The sequence below is a fragment of the Schistocerca serialis genome, chromosome 5, assembly GCF_023864345.2.
Source record: "Schistocerca serialis cubense isolate TAMUIC-IGC-003099 chromosome 5, iqSchSeri2.2, whole genome shotgun sequence".
NCBI lineage: Eukaryota > Metazoa > Arthropoda > Insecta > Orthoptera > Acrididae > Schistocerca > Schistocerca serialis.
The window spans coordinates 298,657,554-298,674,274 of record NC_064642.1 but is presented as its reverse complement, the minus strand read 5'-3'; positions in this window follow the sequence as shown (position 1 = coordinate 298,674,274).

Genomic DNA, 16,721 nt, shown 5'->3' with positions numbered 1-16,721 from the left:
ATAAAAAGTGAGATCAGGAGTGAGGGGGGGGGGGGGGGTGGCTGTGGTGGTGGTGGTGGTGGTGGGTGGGTGACATTGTGGGAGTGGGGGGAGGCCTGGAGGGAGTTAGGTTAGTGGAGGTGGTCCAGTTGATCTCTTTTCCCGCCAAAATTTGAATTTCCCACCATGACATCAGTGCAATGTTGTCACATCTATGGCCACCATATTAGATCTGCCATCTCGAACACATGTGGTAACAATGCAAGCTGTCCCAGAAATCGCCTAGCCCCCCTACTTACAGGACCCTACCTCCACATCACATTCCCTGGTCAGGACTTTTAGCATGCTGTTCATGACACTCCCCACTAGCACCATATAAAATTTTACGACTATACGAATTTTTCCCTCACTCGACGTTTTTCGTCATCGTTGACTGAGTTAATATCCTTTTTCAAGAAGTGCTAATTCAGCAACATATGTAGGAGCCCAGTCAAAATAGTCATTATGCCACTTATTTGAAAAAAAAACAAGCTGAAAGTTAACTGAAACGTACAGAACAATGCCCATATCAAAATCCCAGAAGTCCCAAAAATCCTTCACCTTGAAAAGACTGCTGCCGTCTCAGAATTTTCGAGTTTTAACTACAGTAACTGAACCAATCGTCCGGTTGATTTCATTTTTGCGCCACATTAATGAGTTTATGCACCACTTTCATCTCAATTGATAAAACTATTTACTATAATCTAGTTTTGCTTTTCGAGAAGCAATCATTTTTTTAATGTTATTCATGCAATTGGGCAATTGTATGCTCAAGTGGTTCATAGAAACAGTGCTCACTCACTGTCCAAAGATCAGTGACATGAAGACATTATCTAAAAAGAAATAGTGTTAGAATTGCTTTTCTAAAACATGAAAAAAACCTACAGACAGGACTTCATTTTAGACTTCAGAGTTTTGAAGTCGTCTTTGATGTCAGAGACTGTGACGTCAATCTGATTTGCGCACCCATGGCCAGTGCAGTAGTCGCACATACCGCTAAAAGTTCATTCGCTTGTCCTACATGCACACTTGTTTCCACAACCATATTCGCAGTTGCAGGACATATTGTGGAATATTTGTTACGTTGCTGGTTTGTCTTCAGTCGGAATTCATTTAAGCTGATAGGCATGCATGTCCCATCCCCATTCTTTTTCCGAGTTTGATTTCCCATCCATAAGGGTGCCAAATGGCAAAGAAGCAAATCAGTTCAAGGTCCAAGAGTTTGTGTCTATATTAGACGAAATTATTGAAGATAATAACTTCCTCATCTGGTTGTAAACTCGATACGAATGCTGTCGCGGTCAGGGGTAGAAGCGCGGCCAAATCAAATGATGCTTTGATGGACTGCTTTACAACAGCAACATTCAGATCTGGTCTTGGGACGATGGCGCATTGTTTACCCATGGTCTCAGGTTGTTTTAGTGAAGGTCAGTAGGATAAAGTGTTCACATTCTCGCACTGTAACAGTTCTTGTCAGTATCTCCTTCACAGCCTACTTCAGGAAATTCATATAATCACCAGGAATGCCTTTTTACGCTAGCACCATCTTGAAAAGTCTCTTCCGCATTCTTGGTGGTCTTACGCTTTGCTGTTTATTTCCCTGCCATGGAGAGTGTGTTCAGCAGAATGCTTTAAGGTTTCGGGTTTGTACTGCTTTGTAATTTTCTGAGTATTCACAGGACGACACCTGGCACCACGCCAACATTGCAAGTAACAAGAACCAAGTGAAGGGGCTTTGTGGTTAAGAAAGTGCACTGGCTTGCGATGGACAAGGGCGATATCCTTCTGTGTTTTCCTCTACAAAGGACCCTATACACACACCAACTGACCGACCAACAAATTGGACATGTATAGGCGTTTTGACAGACCAACTGACGAATTTCGATTTTTCTTTATCGGGCAGACATAAGACCATCAGGCAGCTGCCTCCCACCCCCCTCCATACACACACGCACATACACACACACACACACACACACACACACACACACACACACACACAAATGCACACGCAAAAATCACTCCACACAACAAATTGTGGCGTGTGTAGCACTGTTGTGCCAACAGCCCGACAAAATTTATTCTTTTGTCACTGAACACAAGCGATTAAATGCTGTTGTAATTACACATGACAAGGTACGATGATGACGAAACGTTAAGGACAAAGTTTCTGCAGAGATTTAAAGTCTGCAGATGTCTGTGGAACACGTCGTGCGAGCAGTATGGCAATATAAACGCAAGAGATGAAGCATGTTTTTCATTTTTTTAATGAATCCAAAACAGTTTTGGGTGACACACAGAATAAAAATCCATCGACCCACACTTTATTTCTGTCAATAGCTTTTATTTCCGATACTTAGCGGAAATGAAATCTAAAAACTGAAGTATCGACACTAAAGTGGACGTTTTTTTCATAAAATGTGAGTAGCAGGGCAAACTTTGTATGAGTCCATTTTGTCAGTGTGGGTTGCCTACATTATGAACAGGTATGCACTCAGGGATAAACCTATGGTTCTCCTTGATTGACAGGTACTTAACCTATTGTTCTCCTTTGATTGAGAGGTACTTAACCTATTGTTCCCCTATTATTGACAGGTACTTAACCTATTGTTCTGCTAAAAGGATCCTTCCTCGCCAAAGAAAAACTCCCCCTCGCTACTACAGGTGCACTTTCAGGTCTCAGTTATTGGAATAGCCCCTCTCACTCTTATCAATTAGATTAACTACTTAATTAAGTTCATCAGATAATTAACATCTCCCCTCTGGCAAACCCCCTCCCCTCCTTCCCAAAAACTGACAGGAAAAAGACTCAGTTGTTCAGTCCTTGGAGGGAGTTCGGTTGCAGTGTGTGGAATATTGTTTAAACACTTTAGACAACATATAGAATATTATTTAATTATTTATGGCAGATGGAATATAGTTTATTCATTTAGTTACAGAGTTTGCTCTGAAATCGACTGCTGTATATGGAATATCGTGTATACGATTCAGAAAATGTATGGAATATTGTTTATTTAAACAATCTAAGTGATTCAAGGCAGTGTATGGAATATATGGAAATTGGTGGCTCTTCGGTGGAGAGGAAGGATCTCATAACAGGAAATTCAAGGGTATATTGTTTATTTATAAGAAATTCAGTTTGTGGGGGTTGGATTTCTCTTGCTCATCATTCTCTGCTGTTTGGAAACATGTAGCTCTTGTAGTAAGTAATTACATGGGGCAAACATGCTGCATAACCTAATGTTCAGCACTGTACTCTGGGTATCTTGACCTAATGTTTTGCCCTTTGTCGGCACTTAACATATTGTTCTGTTAAGTGGTTTTCCATGTCACCTCCATTTTTCCTTAAACTATTGCACCGTCTTTGATACAAAATTAAGTAATTAGTTATGTCCTCCCACAATTTTCTGATACAATTTTCGAATTTCACATGCTTTTGAACGCCATTTCTGGTGAATCTTCTTTGTTACCCACCCCCTTAAACTAATGTACTGCATTTTACACAAAACTTACGCAAATTAACGTAGTGTTCTGTACTTAACCTGCTGTTCTGCTCCATGTCACCAACTCACGCACACCCTCCCCTTAACTATTGTACTGCTAACACCATGTTGATATAAAAAAATTACCCAAATTAATTAAATCGATTTTCTTCAGATGTATGGGGTAGTATTTTTTAATTCACAGCATGCTATCGGTCGCTGATATGGATGGAATATGGGTTAAACAAAAAGTCGTTAATAAAAAACACTTCCTGCCACCCAGCGCCGATGTTGCCAACTCCGCACGTGCCCTCAGGAGTAGGGATGCACCAGTGAACCCGCAGAGTGACGACGCAGCTAGCAGCTGCCGAGCCATGCACAGGTGTTCGTTCCGGTCCCGCAAGCATGAGGTGGTGGCATCCCTTTCATACTTGACACCTGAGAAATTCCTGACGAAATACATGTTCATTAGGCACCGTTGCTAGCGCATTGATACAGAACTGCGGGTCCAGTGCTATAGAAATCTGTTTCAATGCTTCCCAAAATAGCTCAGGATGCATTGTTTCAAGCGATCCTAACGGGACACGTGAGACCCCTTGACTGCGTTCAAAAATGGCTCTGAGCACTATGGGACTTACCGTCTGAGGTCATCAGTCGCCTAGAACTTAGAACTACTTAAACCTAACTAACCTAAGGCCATCACACACATCCATGCCTGAGGCAGGATTCAAACCTGCGACCGTAGCAGTCGTGCGGTTCCAGACTGTAGCGCCAAGAACCACTCGTCCACTCCAGCCGGCCATTGACTGCGTTTATGTATTTACCTGCCCAACGAGGCTGACACATCGCCAGGAGATGTGTATGTAGCATGGCTGGAATTTTTGGTGTCCTGCAGCCACTGGTCTGGAGATGTCCTAACACCACAATGTCCGATGGGGGACAGCATCACACTATAGATGGATGGTCTGCTTCAACTTGTCTTTGAACACATGAACAAAGAATACATCACCTTACACTCAGAAAACCCCGCAAAAGTTGTCTACGGATCAGCAAATACATACAGAGCTCACAATAATATTGGGAATAGGAACATTTTTACCAGTGTAACTACAATTAAATATTACGATTGCTGCTGCAGTCTGACACCAATCGATGTACAGGTAATGACTCCTCCTGATGGCAGTGGTTATGGAACGAATCTCAGTATCTATAGCGCACATAATTTTCCACATAAAAATTCTCTCATACCCTTGCGCTTATCAATGTGCTGACTCTGTACATCCCTCAAGATGGGACACACACTCACTTTCCCTGAACATGCCACAACATAAGACACAGTAACATTAGACTGCAATATATTCACATTTTCACAAACAGTGCAGTTATCTTTTATATCTGTACAGTGCCCGAAAAAAATTATGTTACGCCTACACTCACACCGGCTATATGTCTCGATTCTCCTGTCTTAGGAAATTATCTGACAAAGTCTTCGAATCAGCGCTTCTGGATGGTGCTGCATCCTGCCAAGGTTCTCTCAAACAAGTGTTATGAAGGACAGGCATCCGGCACTATATGATAATGAATACCATACCCATGGACGTAATACTTGGGAAGACATCACCGTCACAGGTTGGTGTACTCTAATCAACATCACTATCGATACAACAAGTTAGTGATAGGTGCTTGTGAGGCACTGCAATGCCCGTGTACACATTTTCTTGACAGATGTACTTTTTACAGAGTTATTGGCAGCGTGACCTGTAATTTCACATGTCAGACACTGCTGCTATGTGTTTATCTGTTTCCTTGTAAGAGGTATTCTCCATTACGAATAACATTTTATATAGGACTAATGTGGGCATAGTATAATTTCTGAACTGTGATCGGATGTGAACAGTGGACGCTATACATCTCTGGAAAGCTATATTGTGCATGTATGACACAGAGCCACTATTATAAGGAAGTAGTTTTTTCATTTTACAGTTTGTTACCACAGTTTATCGTAGAGTAACCTACAAGAAGGATGTATGTCATGTGATGGAAATATATTTCTTACACTGGAATATTAACAGCGCTGCATTCCACATGACTGATCGGTCGGAAACATTATAGCCTGTTTTAAATGCAGAACTGTGTAGCCTTAGGAGGGCATGTGTTTATGTTCTCTCTTACCAGTACCCTCCTGGTATTGATCCCAGACAATAGAACAATACTTTAAAATTGACAGCATAGTTGATTTACGTAAAATGCTTTGAACTCCATCCATCTGGAGCTCCATCACGCATAAAAATTACCCGTTTCTTGTTCTTCTTAACTGTCTATTACATCACAACACTTTCAAGTCTGTTACTACACATCGATAAGGAGTGCTAACCTCCTCGACATGGACGCATCTGAGGAAATCTTGTGCACTTGGATGTAGCAGTCTACTTCTGGTCAGCTGCAGATCAAATCGGTTATGGTGTTGCAGTGTGGGCTGGTAAAAGGCAGTGTGAGGGAGTTTTTCAGGCTCTAATTTTATCCCAACACTGAGAGAATGCTCTGTGACTCCCATCCACATAGAGACAGTTCGTAAATTATACACTATGCTCATGGTGCTATAAATATGTAGAGCACTGTGTGGTATACTTTGATGATTTATGTGTTTGAGAATTAACAATGAATGGATGTACTGCACAGTCATCTATCTACATTCGCAATGATACTTGCAAAGTAGAGAAGGAGCTGTCTAGCTGTGATACTGAAATTGGGAAACATGCTGTCGCATCATTGGTCGGTGTTGAAATTACTGTAAAATTGCTAAAATTGTTTGCACTATCAACTGTTATGCTTATTATTACAGTACATCGAAGGTGTATTTTCCACTCCATCCGTCCACTGGTACACTGTTGGTTATCACATAATGATTGACTGATATCGTTTGTTTGAGATGGAGAAAGCGTTTTGGTGGAGGAGCAACACCTTACGGGGATAGCTAGCACCAAAACAGTGATCGCGCACATGATCGCAAGATGAGGGATCAGTGGAAACAGAATGCAGGGCCATCAGCTATTCCATCACTGTGACAGATGAATTTAAATGTAGAGGTCATCAGTCGCCTTCGGACAGCAGTTTGGAAACGCTCCACAGCACCGCAAAACTCTTCCAGTTTCCTTATGTTGTAACTGTCTTTTATTTAAAATCATCCAGTGTGTGTGTGTGTGTGTGGTTTGTTTGGTAGCAGCAGTAACAACATGATTTACACCATGCAACATTTAGTTATCTGCAAAAGGCAATGGATCAAAACGTGTTAATATCAGTTTAGAACCTGACACAGACCTCAAAACCGTAGCGGAAAAACAAAATGTATGACAGTGTACTAAGCGTGTTACAGTAGAAACAAAAAAGCAATGTTTCAAACAACAACACAGGGTCACAGGGAGTGCCACTTGTGACTTACAGTATAGTCTGTGGGATACGGTCATCATCCTACAGCATGGGTGATGAAACTTAAACTGGTCTGTGCAGTTGATCAATACCTGTATATTTAACAGGATCACCACATGTGTTTGGTGCCAGCATGCATGTGGTATTTGTTTTTGATATTTGGGAGGAGAAAGATGTAGTAAAAATCTTATCAAGTTCTCTATTAGATGAAGTTAGTGGAGCTTTCATAGGTTGTAATTTTATCTGTTGGATGGTGCAGAATAACGATGATAGAATGTTCGGGTGGTAGATGTGAATGGGCCCAGAGGGACACGAATCTGCTTCACAGTACAGTATCTGTACGTAGTTTGGGGACGCAACACAATGCAGTAGCAAAATCCTCGTCCTTCTACCAATTCCCATACTGTCTTTTATACTACCTCGTATTACAGGAGTGGGCTTCATTTGATGCTGACCATACACATCATGCACTGTTGGCAGACCTATGACAACATGTTCCTGTTTCCATCGAATGGTCAAAACGCAGTCCTATTGCACTAACTGAGCTTAGCCTGTTGCTACACTATTTGCAGAAGGTGGTAGACATAGCTTTCTCCAACTTGTACTCAGTTCCGAGTTAAATTGGAATGTGCAAAGCTGTCAGGTTGGTAATGCAGAGTCTGAGGGGCGGTTGCAAGATGCATAGGGACTATCTAAAATTTTACTATAGCAGATAGATTCGAAAAAGGTGACTCTTTTTGAGATATGAGAGTGTCAGAAATATGTTTGACTAGTGGCTGTAATCATTAAAGGATTTCTCCATCGGATACACTGCAAGTATGTGGTTGAATGGAAAGACTTGATTCTAAACTACAGACATAATTTCTACCAAAAGCGTTGCACTAGAAATCTGAAACCTCAACCAGCACACCATCTACTACAGTTTTTCACCCTCCTCAATCAACCATCGCCTATACCCAGTCGATATATCACCAAACCTCTGACGTGGCATTGAGACAGAATAAGTTATGAATACTGAAGAAATATCCAGCGGCGTCATCAGGAAGTTGAAAATACTAGCTTCACACCACGTTCCTTAGCCGAATAACTTTCTAAATTCGGTAATTTTATCACGATGTTGCATCTTCAGTGAAGTGTAACCGCACTGCTGGTCTGATAATGTACACTCCAGCACTCATTGTCTATATTCAGTGTCGCGGTATTTGTCTGGAAAGACCACTTCATTCGGAGGTAATGTCATACCTCGATTTAAAAAGCTGGTATAGCTTTTAACATGGATACTTGTGTGCACCTATAGAACTAAGACCACTTGTGTTAGTCATATGGTCGTGTTTTTTAACATCTGGCGGTTTGTGAGACGGCTCGTGGTCGTGCGGTAGCGTTCTCGCTTCCCACGCCCGGGTTCCCGGGTTCGATTCCCGGCGGGGTCAGGGATTTTCTCTGCCTCGTGATGGCTGGGTGTTGTGTGATGTCCTTAGGTTAGTTAGGTTTAAGTAGTTCTAAGTTATAGGGGACTGATGACCTAAGATGTTAAGTCCCATAGTGCACAGAGCCATTTGAACCATTTTTTGTGAGACGGTTATGTCTCTCTTTCTGCGCTACATTGGTACCACTCGCAAGAAAAACTTATGAGACATGTCCACCCATCGCTGATTTTTGTTCAGTACTATTTCGTGCTGCTGGCAGTCAGTTATTGGCGGTGTATTATACTTAGTAGTAGGGGATGCGTGATAGGATCGCCATGAGCATCTGACTTATTAGGTATGTGTGTGTGTTCCGACATGTGCAAAAGAAATGACAATGTCCAGTCATAAGGAAGGTATGGATTTGACGTGGAATACTGTGATAGCACAGGGAAGAGCATGTCAAGTCATAAGAATGGTACAGGTATTTCTATTTCCAGAACCACAGCCGTCAGCAGGGTGTTTTTCCGATACTTCTGTCACTGTCGAATGTCATCCAACTAAAACTGTGATCGTAATATTTAATTTTAAGTATAGGGATAAAATATATATGTGGACGGTTTTTTTTTCCTAGGACGATTCTATGTGTGCTTGGCGTGCAACGCCGGTGACCTCTGGCGGGAATGATTCACGTTTCAAGATAATGGTAGGAGCTGTCTGAATGGAGAGGCCTGTGGGATGTAGGAATGTAGCTATTTAACCGCGTCGTCCTCTAGACGACCGAACAGCGAAATAAAACTTAGTATGTATTGGACACCTTTCGTAATCACGTGGAAATTTGAGAAGATTCAATGTGGACGTGTGTCTGTGCTGAACTGTTATTCCCTCCCATGTAAATTGTTTGGTTGACTGCTTCTGCACATTTCACGTCTTTATTTAGTTGAGGGAACATAGATTGTGGTGTGTGAATCTAGCAGGTGGAAGACACGTTTGCTGGTTCTCTAGACATGAGAAACATTTTAGTTGACTTTGTAAATTAGTAAATTATAGGGATGATTTGGAATTTGTAATATCACCGACATCGGTATTCGCGAGTGGAAATATCAGTTTCCTCTATTTTTTTTTTTTTTTTTTTTTTTTGGAGTTCCCACGTAAAGGTCTTCGCAGACGAGGTAAGTATCTAGTTACTCAATGGCTAACAACAATTTCTTAGTCAGGGGATAATTTGTGATCTCGGTGGTGGAAGCTATGCATGGAATGCACTGACACAAACCCCAGCTTGGTGATCTGAATATATATAAAATATGCCACTGTGTGTTGGCTGGAGCTACAAATATCGAAAATATCAAAAGGTTTCGTGGAAGTAATTAAATCGATAAACCAATAATGCTCTAGGGTTTTTTAAATTGTAATTACATCCTTTATTCATCAACAAATGCATAGTGGTGGGAGGCGTTTCTGCTGTCTGAAAACGTCACCCAGCTGGTGCAAGTGTGGAAATATCATAATTTTTTTTGTATACCTATAATTGATAGTCAGGAATGTAAGGCTGCTGCTGGAACGTAAAGGTACCGTGGCTCATGTTCCGACATATGTTTGTGGGAAGTAATCAAACTACTAGTCACGTAATACAAAAAATATTGCGTATGTCTAGTCATAATAGAAGGGTAGATTGGACATGGTGAATTGCGATTTCAATGCACTGAGCAGTATATCCGAATGTAAGTGGTGATAGATTCACATCGTAAACAGTTGCACAACATAGGGCCGCGCGGGTGGTAGCGCGATTTGAGGTGCCATGTCACGGATTGCGAGGCCCCTCCCGCCGGAGGTTCAAGCCCTCCCTCAGGCATGGGTGAGTGTGTTGTTCTTAGCACAAGTTAGTTTAAGTAGTGTGTAAGTCTAGGGACCGATGTCCTCAGCAGTTTGGTCCCTTAGGAATTCACACACATTAGACATTTTTGCACAATACAGAAATGCAAGTGTTCAACTGCAGCTGCTATAGTGTACAGACAGGACGGGCAGTACGGCTGTAACAATATGTCCCCTCATCGGCACCCCTACGCGTACCCTCGCATTTTCCTTGTTGTTTCATTGATAGTGATGTTGACTATAGTACACCAACCCATGTTGATGATGTCTTCCTAAGTATTACGTCCATGTGTGTGGTATTCATTATCATATAGTGCCGGACGATTGTCCTTGATAATACTTGTTTGAGAGCACCTTGGCAGGATGCAGCAATTCCAGAAGAGCTGATTCGAAGACTTTGTCAGATAATTTCCTAGGACTGAGGAGAATCGAGACATGTAGCCGGTGTGGGTGTAGGCACACCATAATTTTTTTGGGCACCGTACAGATATAAAAGATAACTTCACTGTTTGTATAAAATGTGAATATATTGCAGTCTAATGTTACTGTGGCTTATGTTGTGGCATGTCCAGGGAAAGTGAGTGAGTGTCCTATCGTGCAGGATGTACAGATTCAGCACATCGATAAGCACAAGGGTATGAGAGAATTTTTATGTGGAAAATTAAGTGCGCTATAGATACTGAGATTCGTTCCATAACCACTGCCATCAAGAGGAGACATTACCTGTACATCGATTGGTGTCAGATTGCAGCAGCAATCGTAATATTTAATTGTAGTTGCACTGGTAAATATATTCCTATTCCCAATATTATTGTGAATTTTGTATGTATTTGCTGATCTGTAGACAACTTTTGTGGGGTTTATCTATGGAAAGTTCTGAGTGTAAGGTGATGTATTCTTTGTTCACGTGTTCAAAGATAAGTTGAAGCAGAGTATCCATCTCTGGTATGATGGTGTCTCTCATCCGACATTGTGGTATAAGGACATCTCCAGACCAGTAGCTACAGGACACTGAATATTTGAGCCAGGCTATGCACACACCTCGTGGCGATGCACAGCCAGTGCGTCTAATGTGTCCTGTTAGGATCGCTTGGAACAATGCACCCTGAGCTATTCTGGGAAGCATTGGAACAGATTTCTATAGCGCTAGACCCACAGCTCTGCATCACTGCACCAGCAACAATGCCTACTGAACACGTATTTTGACAGGAATTTCTCAGGTGTCAAGTATGAAAGGGATGTCGCCACCTCATGCTTGCGGGACCGGGACGGTCACCTGTGTGTGGCTCGGCAGCTGATAGGTGCGTCGTCACTTCACAGGGCCGCCGGTGCATCCCAACTCCTGGGAGGCGTGTGCAGAGTCAGTGGCATCGGCGTCAGGTGGTACGATGTGTTTTTTTATAAACGACCTTTTGTTTAAACTATATTCCATCGATTTCACAGACCAATAGGATGTTTCAAATTAAAATAAAATACCTCATACATGTGAAGAATATCGATTTAATTAATTGCATAATTTTTTTATCAACGAGGTGTTAGCGGTGCAATAGTTAAGGAGAGGGTGTGCGTGAATGGGTGACATGGAGCAGAACAGCAGGTTAAGTGCAGAACACTATGTTAATTTGCGTAATTTTTGTGTAAAATGCAGTACAGTAGTTTAAGGTGGTGGGTGACAAAGAAGATTGCACCAGAAATAGCGTTCAAAAGCATGTGAAATTCGAAAAGTGTGCCAGAACATTGTGGGAGGACATAACTACTTACTTAATTTGGTATCAAAGGTGGTGCAAGAGTTTAAGGAAATGGGGGTGATATGGAAAACCTGTTAAGAGAACAATACGTTAAGCGCCAATAAAGAGCAGAACATTAGGTTAAGACACCGTGCGTACAGTGCTGAACATTAGGTTATGCAACATTTTTGCCCCATGTAATTACTTGTTACAAGACCTGCATATTTACAAACAGCAGAGAATGATGAGCAAGAGAAATCCAACCCCCACAAACTGAATTTCTTATAAATAAACAATATACCCTTGAATTTCCTGTTACGAGATCCTCTCTCTCCACCAAAGAGCCACCAATTTCCATATATTCCATACACTGCCTTGAATCACTTAAATTGTTTAAATAAACAATATCCCACATATTTTCTGAATTAAAGTCGATTTCTGGGCAAATTCTGTAACTATATTCCATATACTGCCACAAATAATTAAATAATATTCTATACATTGTTTAAAGTGTTGAAACAATATTCCACACACTGCAACCGCATTCCCTCCAAATGACCGATCAACTGAGTCTTTTTTCTGTCAGTTTCTGTGAGGGGGTGGGGGTGGGGGTGGGGAGGGGGTTTACCAGGTGGGGAGAGGTTAATTATCTGATCAACTTAATTAAGTAGTTAATCTAATTGATAAGAGTGAGAGGGACTATTCCAATAACTGAGACCTTACAGTGTACCTGTAGCAGCGGGAGCGGGGGGGGGGGGGGGGGGGGGGAGGTTTCCTGAGGTGTGAGTAGGTAAGCGCCTGTCAATCAAAAGGAAGGATTCTTTTAGCGGAAGAATAGGTGAATTACCTGTCAATCATCGGAGAACAATAGGTTAAGTACCTCTCAATCAAAGGAGAACCATAGATTTGCCTCTAAGTGGATAGCTGCCCCTGCTGTGGGCAATTTGAACTAACAAAATGGACTCCTATGAAGTTTGCCCTACTACTAACATGTTGCTTCATTGTGTTCAGTGTTTAACACAGTCCATTCTTTATACAAGCTCTCTGCTGTGAAGAACAAGTGGTATTTTTTACAGTTCTTACTGTCGCTAAATGCTTCATTTCTTATGTATTTTATGTTGTATTTATTAGATGATATACGCCACCATCATGTATGGTCTTTCTTCTTTGAATTTGAAATGAGTTTCTTAAACATATGGGACATCTTTTATGCAACATAAATAAATTAATATCATTTACATGAACGTCTTTTTTATTTATTTTGCTTTACCATGACGTATCTCCCGAGTCAACTGCGGGTTTCAGGAGTCATTTCAGTTAATGGAAATGAATTTGAGATCCTCTTTACCTCTGCCAGAAGCTATAAATCGTAATACAGCTAACAGCCTCTCCTCGCAGCTTACAGCCTCTCTCAGGACTGTATTCATTTTCGTTAAGAAAGGTTTGATGACGTTCAGCAGCTTCGAAATGCATGATTTAGCCATTCTTAGATAACTACGGAAATCAACGGCACTCAGCTGGTTACGTAAGAGAACGTGATAATTTCCTACTGTGTGGCTGCCCAGCGGCAGACAGCTTCCGCCAACATACAATGGCTGTAACTCTCACTGGCTGCCCCGACCGCACATTACGTGCTACCAAATACTACTCGTGGTTTAAATAAATATTAGCTCAACTGAAGCGGATCTTTCTAAGTTAATTATCACGTCTCTCAGTTGCGGATGTCGTATATACCAAATCTTGTGTAACAGAACGTGGGTGAATTTGTTTGCTTGCATTAGCCCACTTCTTTGCCTACAGCTTTCTCTTGGCTTTTTTTGTTCTTGTTACCTCTTAAACAGCCAAGACAAACGCCCGTTTTTGTTTCTGTGTAAAATCAGATCTCAATAAACTCAATGAACTTCAGATGAACAAATCACAACACGCTGGCGCGGTAATCGCTGACAAGAAGTCCCCAGTAGCGCGATCGACTTTTTAAAACTATCTATACAGTCATGTAGTCTTTGGCCCTGATAACTTGACGATTTCGCCAGTGCTGCCAGAAGCGAAGAAAATTGGCTCTTCCTGAGCGATATTCATTTGTCTTCGAGTGCTGCCAGCGTCAAGGTGCACCTGGACGCGAAGTATTATAAAAAGGTTTGTGTCCATTAGCAAGTAACTTCTGTAAACAGTTACTGAGGTGTTTACATTAGAGCAAAAAACTTATTCAAGTTTACTTCTTCAAGTCACTGAGGCAAGTTTATTTGAAGAACTTGCTGCAGCCGGCCACTGTTGCCGAGCAGTTCTAAGCGCTTCATTCCGGAACCGCGCTGCTGCTACGGTCGCAGGTTCGAATCCTGCCTCGGGCATGGATGTGTGTGATGTCCTTAGGTTAGTTAGGTTTAAGTAGTTCTAAGTCTAGGGGACTGATGACCTCAGATGTTAAGTCCCATAGTGCTTAGAGCCATTTGAACCATTTTGAACTTGACTGCAAGTACTTGTTACAGAAGTGCAGTTATCCTTAAAGACCAGAGCAGTCGCCACTGTTCTTGCATTATTATTAATGAATTAAAAATCTTGATAGAACACAAAAATAGAAAAAGCGTTAGAGCAGTCATGTTGATGTTACCAAGAAACATTATTCAACTAACTAAAATCGGAGGACTTCTCTCAGATTAAAATCTTGGCTACATCGTACAGAAATTTCGAACATCTCTTGTCTGTCGTACCCTATAATCAAATATTCGCTAACAGGAAACGAAAAAGCGGGGCGGTATCTCACCAAGAGACTGCGTTTTAATGACTTTTCGATTTTTGCAAGCAGTATTTACTACATTTTATCACAAATGTAATTCATTTATGTTTACGCTAATATTAAAAAAAAAATCAGCTAAAATTTAAAGACTTCTGTACTGCTACCAGACTTTCTCTTCTGGAGAAACAAACTGATTGGTAAATTTATTCTGCGCTTCCATTGCTGGTGGCGCCAATTAAATGTGTTTAAGAGGTTCCAATGGTATATTTGTTTTGGCCCATCTATCTTTGTGCGTATCCTTTTCGACACTGTTATTTTGGCATAGTACTGAATACACACTGTTTCTGTAAGTTTGAGAAAAACTTCCATGAAATGAAAATTGGTAAGTATTTGCAGCAAGGTGCAAGAAACTAATACGAGTTTTCACCCTGCAAAGGAGTGTGTGCTCATTTGAAACTTCCTGACAGATTAAAACTGAGCATCGGACCGGGATTCGATCCTGGGAACCCAGTCTGACACACTGTTCTGTCAGGATGTTTCATACAAGAAACTGTTTCCACCAAATTGCGAACTTCTTGAAGTTGACGAAAGTAGTGAACATGGACGGGAGAGGAAAAGGGGGGGGGGGGGGGTGGTGGTGGTTGTCCGACAAGGTGGTTCCTAAATATTGCAGCCAGTTCTGCGATTTATGGATAATGCACAATACTTCAGCAAACACTACAGCAAGAAGTTAGACTGAATGGCTACTACGAGGGTGGTTTGAAAAATCCTCGGAACGGAGTAGAATAAAAGTACTTACATCACTGAAACTTTTTTTTATTTTTCAATGTAGTCTCCTTGTAGATTAACGCACTTGGTCCAACAATGTTCCAGTGCCTTGATCCCATCTCGAAAATGAGTTTCCTCCAGGCCTGCAAAATAGTTGTCAACTCCGGCTGTCAATTCTTTGCTTGAAGTAAATCTTCGTCCACCAAGAAAAATTTTTTGTTTTGGATAGAGATGGAAGTTTGACGGAACCATATCAGGTGAATAAGGCGGAGGTGGCAACAATTCATACCTTAGTTGGTGTAATTTTGCCATTGCGACGGCACATATGTGCGGGCGCACATTGTCTTTATGGAAGATGACTTTCTTCCTTGTTAAACCTGGACTTTTTCGCACATCTTTTGTTGAAATTTGTCTAGGAGGTTAGCATAGTATTCTCCAGTAATTGTTTGCCCAATGGCAAGATAATCTACAAACAGAATACCCTTCGCATCCCAGAACACTGAAGCCATGACCTTTCACACCGAAGGAATTGTCTTTGCTTTCTTTGGTGGCGGAGAATCAGCATGTTTACACCCCTTTGACTCTGGGGTATAGAGGTGCACCCAAGTTTTATCTGTGGTCACAAACGGATGCAAAAAATTTTGTTCGTTTCTCCTAAAACGGGCCAAACATTGTTCGGATATCTCCATTCTCGTGCGTTTTTGATCCAGCGTCAAGGGCCGCGGCACCCATCTTGCAGATAATTTTTTCATTTCTAATTCTTCAGCTAAAATGTGATGTACCTTTCAGATGACATCTGGCAGACGTGAGCAGTTTCACGCATTTTCAATCGGCGGTCCTCTATGACCATTTTATGCACTTTCGCAATGATTTCTGGAGTAGTGACACATCTCGGCGCGGATCTGCATCTAAGCTCTGCCGACCAAATTTGAATTCATTTGTCCACTTGGCAACACTTGTATATGAAGGAGCAGCGTCTGCTAGTGTATTCTGGAAATTGGCATGAATGTCCTTTGCTTTCATACCTTTCTTTGCGAAGTACTTAATCACTTCTCGAATTTCGATATTTACAATCTTCACAAATCACTACGCGGGAACAACAACATAACCATGTTACCACCACAGCTCTCTTCCAAGAGCACTGACGTGGCAAGTGTTTACAGGCAAAATTCCAATGAATATCACGTGAACAACTCGTTGCGCTAGCGCTGACCTCTCGTGGTGATTCCGAGTAGAGATGGGTCGAACTCGTTCATTCCCGTGAACTACTTCATTCATTTCACTCTTTGCC